We start from the raw sequence: 9,219 nt of genomic DNA on the forward strand, positions 1-9,219 counted from the left end.
GCCTCTCTATGCTACGTCAAAGTATAGAGAAGCCAACCCTTCCAAAGTGAGCAAACGAAACTGACTGTTTAATTGCTTTGTTTAGGCCAGGGGTCCTCAATCTTATCCAGATTCTCGGTGTAGGTGCAAGCTTCTGTTTCAACCAATCAGTAACACATCTAATTCTACTCATCAATGTCCTTAGCAGAGACTCTAGTGCAGGGGTGGCCAGCCCTCGTCCTGAGGAGCCACATGGTCTGCAGGTTTTTGTTTTCACCCTAAATACAACAACCACTTAGACTAAAGAAACCAGGTGAGTTAACTGTGTAATCGACTGCTTTAATTGAGTGCCAAGTAAAAACAAAAACCAGTAGACCCTCTGGCTCTCCAGGACCTCCCCTGGCCAGTGGTTGATTAATAGAATCAGTTGTGTAACTGCTTGGTTGGAACAACAGCTTGCACCTGTCACTGCAAAACCTGTTGCCCTCTGCAATAACAGTTGCCTTCCACTTCTGGACAGATCCGGTATACCTCTTATTGGATAAAATGCTATCACATGATTTAAACTTCGATACACTGTTCTGCGCATGCGTACGTACAAGTTACTGGAACGTTTCTGCTCTAAGCCTTACGTAGCTGTAGCTAGCCGCTAACTTGATAAAGCCACGTTAAATTCATACCATAAAATTGCTAGTCTCTTCCATATTTGTAGTCTTGCCGTGTAGTAGAATTAACATTGATAAAAACGGAAATACTATAAAAAATAAAGTGAACAATCTCGTGACTGTTCAATAGTTATGTCTTTAACGCCACTGACACTGATTTTTGGTAGTTCTTATATACTGTACTGCTAAGGACCACCAAGAAGTTGCCAATATTTACTTTGTAACTGGAGTCAGGCCCTAGCAGCCTATAGTTCAGTTGCATCTCGTTTTGTCTTTGCGGTGCAGGTCTCCCTGAGGCATGGCGGGCGGAGCCCTACATTGCTCCGCAGTCCACATCCCGGACTACCCACTTGGAAAGGAGGATGGCGCTGTGCTGCTTTTGGTATTACTGCACCCCTCTATCAGTGGTACAGAACAAGTAACTTGAAGGGGGAATCCAAAGAGACATTGCAGGTACAGTAAGACTGCAGTTGGCGTGTCTTTGTGATGCAGTGCTTAGGAAACTGCTCTTGTAACTAGATTATTGCAGGATCGACAATAGAAATCTTGTGTACACACCCGTATAAGGCATCCCAGTGACATTTCTGTAACCATGTTTCTTCAGTTCATTTGACTTTATTTTTAGATTGAAATAAAATAAAATATAGATTGGTCTACTCTCTAGGTCATGTGTATGATATATCCATATAAATTTTGCCCATTCGTATATGGCTGCTATAAAGAATTAGTTCCCCTCAATGGTATATATACTGTAGCTATACACCGATCAGCCACAACATTAAAACCACCTGCCTAATATTGTGTAGATCCTCGTCGTGCCACCAAAACAGCTCTGAGCCATCGAGAGTTTTTAAAATCATGTGGAAATAATTTACCCTCTAACAATATCTTAGCTTTTTATAGCCCTGTAGCAACTAATAATGTAATAAACTACCAATAGTGTGATAACTCCCAATAATGTAATCCATTTCAAATTTTTTTATGTAATAAAAACCAGTAATGTAATAAGTAGTAGTAGTATTAGTAGTAGTGTACTTTATTGATCCCCGGGGGGAATTTGCACTGTTGCAGCATCAAAGACAACAAAGTAACACATTCAGATACAAATTTACAGTAGATACAAAATATCAGATACAAATATACAGTAGATACAAATATATACAGAAATCCCAATATACCAGAGGACACCTGGAGGTGGAGTTCATGCCTCGACAGGTCAGAGCTGTGTTGGCGGCACGAGGGAGCCCTACACAATATTAGGTAGGTGGTTTAAATGTTGTGGCTGATTGGTGCATAAATTCTCCATTTTACCAGCAGCCATTAATATATGACTTCATAATTTGTTGAAATGCTAATTTATTTGACTTCCTGCAATAAGTAAAGTCAAATACGTTGTAACTGTTTAATGTCTTTTATGATGTTGCTGAATGTGGGTGTTGTATAGATGTGGTGCATTGTGAATCTTTGTACAGTATTTAAACAGCACTGGAGCTGGTCCAAGCCAATTATGCCCTGGTTGCAGTGTGGAACGTTTATTTATACAAGCGGTGACAGTAAGCCCCAAGAGCATAACTGCATCACTGCTGCAGGGCAAGCCAATCTTTTCTTTGAAAACTCTGAACACTGTGACCTTTACTGTGCTCCTGTAACTCTCACCCACCTTTTCTTTCCATCACAGTTTCTGATGGCACTAATACTGATGTAACTGATGATAATACCTAGATTTGTTTCTTCAATACGAACAGAATGAGCAAAGCTTTGTTTATACAGAACATTAGAACATTAGGACACTTGCAGGAGAGAGCAGTTGACCACTAGCACGTGCAGGCTCAGTGGATGATGTCATCGAGTGAGGAGAACCCTTCTCTATTTCTGCCTCAGCTCCGTGTTTGGTAACACGAGGGAAGCCAGAACGCAGAGCTGTCATATATAGTGCTTTGGGTTTAGACCCTCTTTCCAACCTGTTTTTGTTTATGATTTCACACGTTAACTGCCAGCAACCACACCACCAGTATCCTGTCAGGATGCATGGCTGCTTAGATGGACTGAAAGAATATACAAAAAAACTTAAATCGTTCAGCTAGTCAAGCAGTAAATCAATAAATCAACCAATCAGTTACATATTACGTGACATAGTATTGTTAAAAGAAAAGCCACAAAAACCATGTTCTTACAGTTACATGGGCATACTTTCTGGATTTCATGCCATAAACTGGTCTTAATTGTATAAATGAGAAAACAATCGTTTGGTCTGAATTTTTGGTTAATGACATTTATTTCTCCCAATTACTCACAATGGAAGACATCACCTGCCTTTACTGAAAATCAGCCATGAAACTATTTGTTTCTCATGAGAAATTTTTTTACCATTTCATACATTGAACAATCAATCATGATTAGACATTACAAAATATGGAGAGATTATGGAATAAAATGAATAAATAAACAGTGGATAGGTGTTCTAAATATTATTACAATCTGTCTCTGCATTGTCACAGCAATAAGTAGGATGGCTTTTGTGCATACCACATTATCTGGTATATACTGCCTCTTGAAGTAATTTAACACAATTGAAAACATTGAGTGTGATGACATCAGACTGCTTGCATTACAATATCCTTATGACCTTACTCTCATTTCTGCCTTGTACCTATAACACTGCTTAAATATATTGTAGGCAAGCGATCTGTCCTTTGTTCATATTTGTTTCCTTTTTTTCTATTTTCTCCTGTTTTTTCCAGTTAGTCTTTACTGATATTTTGCTTGTGTGTAAATTTTCCACTCTCTGTTATCTAACCTGCGTATTCCTGGTCAGGTTCACATAGGGGCTGCAGCCAGTTCCAAGATGCAGGAATACACCCTAGACAGGTCACTAGTCCATCACATGGGACACTCCATTCACTCACACACTCACACCTACAGGCAGTTTAGAACCTCCAATTATCCTAAACTTCATGTCTTTGGATTGTGGGAGGAAACTGGAGTACCTGGAGGAGACCCACGCAGTCACAGGGAGAACATGCAAACTTCACACAGAAAGGCCATGTCCAAGATCAACTGCCCCACTATGCCACCCGTGTGTGTATTTTGGCAGTGCTAATCCGCCACTGATTACTTTTGCTTTGGTTTTTGGGAAGGATCTGTTTTCATCATATTTCATACTTTTAAAAAGTTTATTTATATAGCACATTTCATACACAAGCAAATCCATTGTGCTTTATACAGAAAAATGCAAACTTGCGTATATACATGTATAAAATTAAGTTTAAAAAGATGTATAAAATATACTGTACATATGAAAGCAAACATGCACTTGCATATGCACATTCATAAAATGAAGAGAAAAATAAAGTAAAAAATGTCTAAAATATATGTGAAAAAGCATTAGTCAAAGGCTACAGAAAAGAGGAAGGTTTTGAGTCCACTCCAGACTCCCTACTTCTTTGGTCCAGTTAATATAGTGTGGGTAATTTTAGAGTGTCCTTGAGGTTTGTCTCTCAGTGTCTCAATATTTATGTGCCCTGATATGTTTTTTGCTGATCTGTGGTATCTGAACCCATGAATAGAAATGAGTGCTGATGGAAATCCTGATGTCTTTTCCTCCCCCCCCCCCCCCCAGCAGCCTGCTCCTACTGTGCTGGATACTGTTATGAGTGCACTGGGAGGAACTGCCTGGTTGCTGTTGACACACCCAAGCAGTGCATGCCAGAGAGCTGTGTCAGTACGTAAAGGGTGATGCAAGGCATGCAGAAGAAGAAAGCTACACAGAAGGGGGTTGTGCTGGACACGCACGGACAGTGTACCACTGCCAAGCATGTATCATGAGTATGCAGACACACATATTCACCCGTTCACATGCATACACATGTATGCTACATCAGCTGTAGCACCCACAAAAATGTACACATGCTCACATATTCTTTGGCTTTAATCATTTTTTTAATTTATTGGTTTAAATAAGATTAAATTACAAATTAATGGTTTCCCATTGTGAGCCAATTTCTCAGTTGCAGCTGAAATGCAAAAAGGCTGTGTGATATAAATATAATAAAAAGCAATGGTTGTAATATAAAGTAAAGAGCCTTGGTTATATATATATGGGGAACATGGGAAACCATGGGAAACATGGTCTATGGATATGTTACATAAATGAGCAGTGTCCGTGGAATGCGCAAAGAAGGTTCTGTCAGAAAACTCAAAATTGCAGCCGATCAATCGGTCGGCCCCAGTAACTGCATACTCATGCGGTTCCATGATTAACCAGTTGCATACACACAACACTCCTATCTGCCCCATCCAATCACAGGCACACATCACCAATGGAGCGCCTTTTTAAACCAGCAATCAGACCTCTCAGTGCTTGCCTGCGCTGCTTTGCATGCTTCACTGCTGCTGTTCAGAACTGCGCTTACCCTCCACCACAACCTGTTGTTTGGATCAACTTCTAGATGCTGGGGGGTTTTCTGGTGTTCCTCCTGTTTAGTATGGGTGATGTATAGTACTCCCTGTTAGATAGGGTGCAATAATACCTGAAGCAGATCCATTCAGCACCAAACCAAAACATGTATTTACATATTCATGTAAATATCTGAGTTCTTCTTACTGAAGTACATTTCTTCCACAACTTCAGTGGGCAAGCAGGTAAAAGGATAAGCTCAGCACTTCTTGCACTTACTGTCTCTTGGGACTACTTTCCCTCTCTATGGAGTTGCTGCACTTTGACCTGTGACCAGTGCACTTGTGTTTGTCGCTCTAGATAAGAGAATTTGCTAAATACCAGCAAAATTAAGTAATGCTGTGAGAGTTGGGCCCAGCTCTCTAACTTTCCGTATTGCAGTTGTGAAGATGCCATGGTGTTTGAAGAGCAGGATGGGAAAAGGCTTGGGAAATTTCACCTCAGTACCGCAGCTAGCACATGGCGTAGCCGGAGAAGTTCCCGGTGTCTGAAGCTGAGCCAGCTGTCAGATCCCTGGATTCCTATTGCCCTCTAGAGGCACACAGCAGCACAGCACATCAGCTCAGCTGAGAGGCCCCACCAGAGTGAGATTCTCTGTAGCAAAAGGGGAAAAGCATCATACCGTGTCGATTTTGAGCTGTCATCAGCTTGTTTTTTTGACAATATACATTTACACATGGTACAGCTTGCATTCATTTAAAGTGCTTGTCGTTAACTACCAGAGAATTAAAGCAGCAGTGTAGTGGAACTACTCTTGTAACCTCAAGGTCACAGATTCCCGAGAACGACACTGCCATTGTAGCCTTGAGCAATTAACCTGCATTGCTTCTGTATATATCCAGCTGTATAAATGGATGCAATGTAAATGCTATGTCAAAAGTTGTGCAAGTCAGCTCTGGATCAGAGCATCTGATAAATGCCTGTAATGTAATGTGGAATTATAGTCAGCTGTTTCAAAGGAGCTTGGCCAAGGGCACCTATGCAGATGGGGTGGGGTCTGTCCTGTAAACATGCATCCAGCTGATCTGGTGGGGCATGTTTTTGTAGTCCTGTTGGTCAGGGGCACATTAACACAGCCTCATTGAAGGAATGATATGTTGACATCATTCTGCTTCCTGGCGGTCATTGGCCTCCCCTGGGGTATTTATCCCCCGAGTAGGTGTGGCCCCAGCTTATTTTGTCATTGGCTGTGGCAGCCTTGAGCCGTTGCTTGCGTCCGCATAGGCTGTGTTGCTGGACAAATCTGGTCAGGTGACTTGGCTCTGCGAGATCAGGATATGTAAGCTCTGAGCTCACACTTTGAAAATGCAAGCCGGCATAGGCGACTGATAGGGTGAAACCAGAGAACGCTTGTCCACGCCAACAGCTGGCTTGTGTATGAGTATGGAGCAGATTTTCCTTCTTCTTCTTCTTTATTTACATCTTGAAGTCAATCTTTTGATTTCTATCGAAGTCCAAACCTACATAGGCTATTAAACTTTGTTGTTGCCCAGCATGATGATCTCACTGTACATACAGCACAGCCTGTTTAGCAAGGTGTAACAAAGAAGACCCAGGTCACATAGCAGTCTGGGATCTGACAGTTTATTAATGACAGTGATGTCAAGGGCTGTCTTTGTGTGAGACAGATGAAGTAACAGCTATGAATAACTACCAGGATCCACCTGCGTTGTTTTTGTGGAAGCCTTTCCAGCACCTGTCATGTTGAGGCACTGTTTATTTGTTTGTTGTATGGAGATGGGGCAGGCAGCCATTGGGGGGATTCAGATGCCTCCGAAATCTGCAACAACATCTGCCGTTTATCCCTTTAGAAAGTGTAATCACCAATGTGTGCACAATGGTTATTCAGGGGAACAACCTGAATGACATATTTTGATTAGTGAAAAGTTTGAATGCGGAGGCCATTCAAGTTCAAGTCAAAATGGAAAGTATTGGATTTTATTCCGTTTTGAGCTGTGTGGTGCCGTTTTTAGCTACTAGTTGGATGTATTCAGTAAATTGGAGATCTCGATCTTCACCCATTTGCTTTGCAAATGCAACTGTTTTCATTTAAATGATGACCCATTACCAACAGTTTATTTTGTACCTTATTGCGTCTAATTTGGTAGATATTGGCTTTGTCTGCTTCGTGTATAAGCCTTTTAGTGATAATTGAACAAATAATATGTTTTATTGAAAAGGTATTCAATCTTTTTCTTGATCACATAATTTCATATAACCCTAGCTCATTTTTATAATTAAAATTATGTGATGTTAATACAAAGTTAGTGCTCATACATTAGACACAATGAAGAACTAGGTCCTGATAGGTAAATTGTGTTCTACTTATCTGGGAAAAGTGGTGTGGGACGGTTCGTTTGAAGGTTCTCTGCCTCCTCTATTTGTAGATCACTGGCTGCCATGGGTCTCGTAAAGCACTTGGATTCCTTTGATGATCCTCCGCTGACATTAAAAGATCTATGCCATTTGACAGAATGATTTATATATGGAAAAATGCAGTGACGCTTTCGTTTGATGAAAACAAAGTGAGGACAACATGCTTAAAATATTAACGGTGCTTCCATTCAATCCTAGGAAATACACGCTTGCATTTTAAAGTAAGCCGGTATAATGTTTCCTGATTTAATCCTCAAAGAATGACATCCTTCATGCCAGCAGTGATTTCAGGTCTCTCTGAAATAGCTGTCACAAAATACCATTATGATCATTCACCTCATCAAAAAATTAATTCATAAATAAATTACATGTACTGTATGCAGTACTGGCACACATTGTAGAAACCCTGCATTTCAAACAGATTTTGATGATTAATGCAATATTTCACAAAATTGCTGTTTTTGGCATAATAAATAAAAAGCATCCCCAGTAGTTATGACAACCACTGACTACCAGTTATATTCCTGTATTTTTTTCACAGCACATTTATAAATTTACATGACGACATACTCCATATTCCACACCTTTCTCAACCTTGATTACATTATTTACAGATACATGACCTCCTGAGAGCCAGTGTATTCAGACCAACTGAACTCACGATAATGTTTGTGCTTTTCACGGAAAATAATACATTACAACACAATCATTGACTGAGGCACAATCTGATCAAGCTGCTTTATATTAAAAAAATGACATGGATGTTTTTTCAGAAGGTGGCTATGGTCAGATAAGATTCAGAGGGCAGTGTTATACACAAAGTTGAAAACTTTTCCACACAACCATCGCCAATGTACAGTTATACATATAAGTTACATAATGAATTATGATCATGCCATTGGAATGCCAGAGCCACAGACATGCAAGTAAATATCTACACCCTCTGTAATAACAGAATCCCATAGGTGGTGTGAAGCACTCTGAGGATGTGATAACGACTGTGTGCTCTGTTGTGGTATATTCACATGCAGAGGTATTGGAGACATTTGGAGACATGGAGACTGGTGTTCCCATGTGGCATGGAGGCAGAGCTCAGCTTCTCAGTGCTGGTCTCAAATATCAGTCTTCACCACCGTAGAGGCCCTGGACTGCAGTGTCAATCTGCGGAGCATTTCTGTGGGTTTTCTACACATCAATTCTTCAGTTTTCTGGACTTTTCCCTCTATTCTTGTCAGCGCTGCAACAGGTAAAGGCTAGGGATTTGACCACAGTCCATTTTCTCATTCAAATGTACTCTCCCGACATTGTCTTTTGAAGTATAAACTTTAACTAGAACGACTGTAAAGCCTCGTGATTGAAAGTTGTGAAATCTTTTCATCAGATGTGACAGTTATATTTTAAAGAAAGTTGGATGATTCCACTCAGTTTAGGTTTTTATTCACGGTTCTAGAGGCAGGCAGTTGTTGATTGTTGTCAATATGGTATCTTGACCCTGCTGGAAGGACCCTCCTTTCCTTTACTGCAAAGTGAACAATTTTTTCCACAAATAAAGGCCCATGACTTCTCATAGCTAACCCCTCAATAACCTGTCTTTACAGCTCATAAAGTACTATATGAGCAGTTTTTATGAAACAGGCACTTTCTGCCTCAGCAAAAGTAACATTTTCGACAGAAGGCACAAAGGTTTCCTCCCCCTCTGGAATTTGCAGTCAGCTGCACAATATGTGCACAGTGTTCTCTGCC

The sequence above is a fragment of the Anguilla rostrata genome, chromosome 5 (assembly GCF_018555375.3).
Source record: "Anguilla rostrata isolate EN2019 chromosome 5, ASM1855537v3, whole genome shotgun sequence".
Taxonomy (NCBI): Eukaryota; Metazoa; Chordata; class Actinopteri; order Anguilliformes; family Anguillidae; genus Anguilla; species Anguilla rostrata.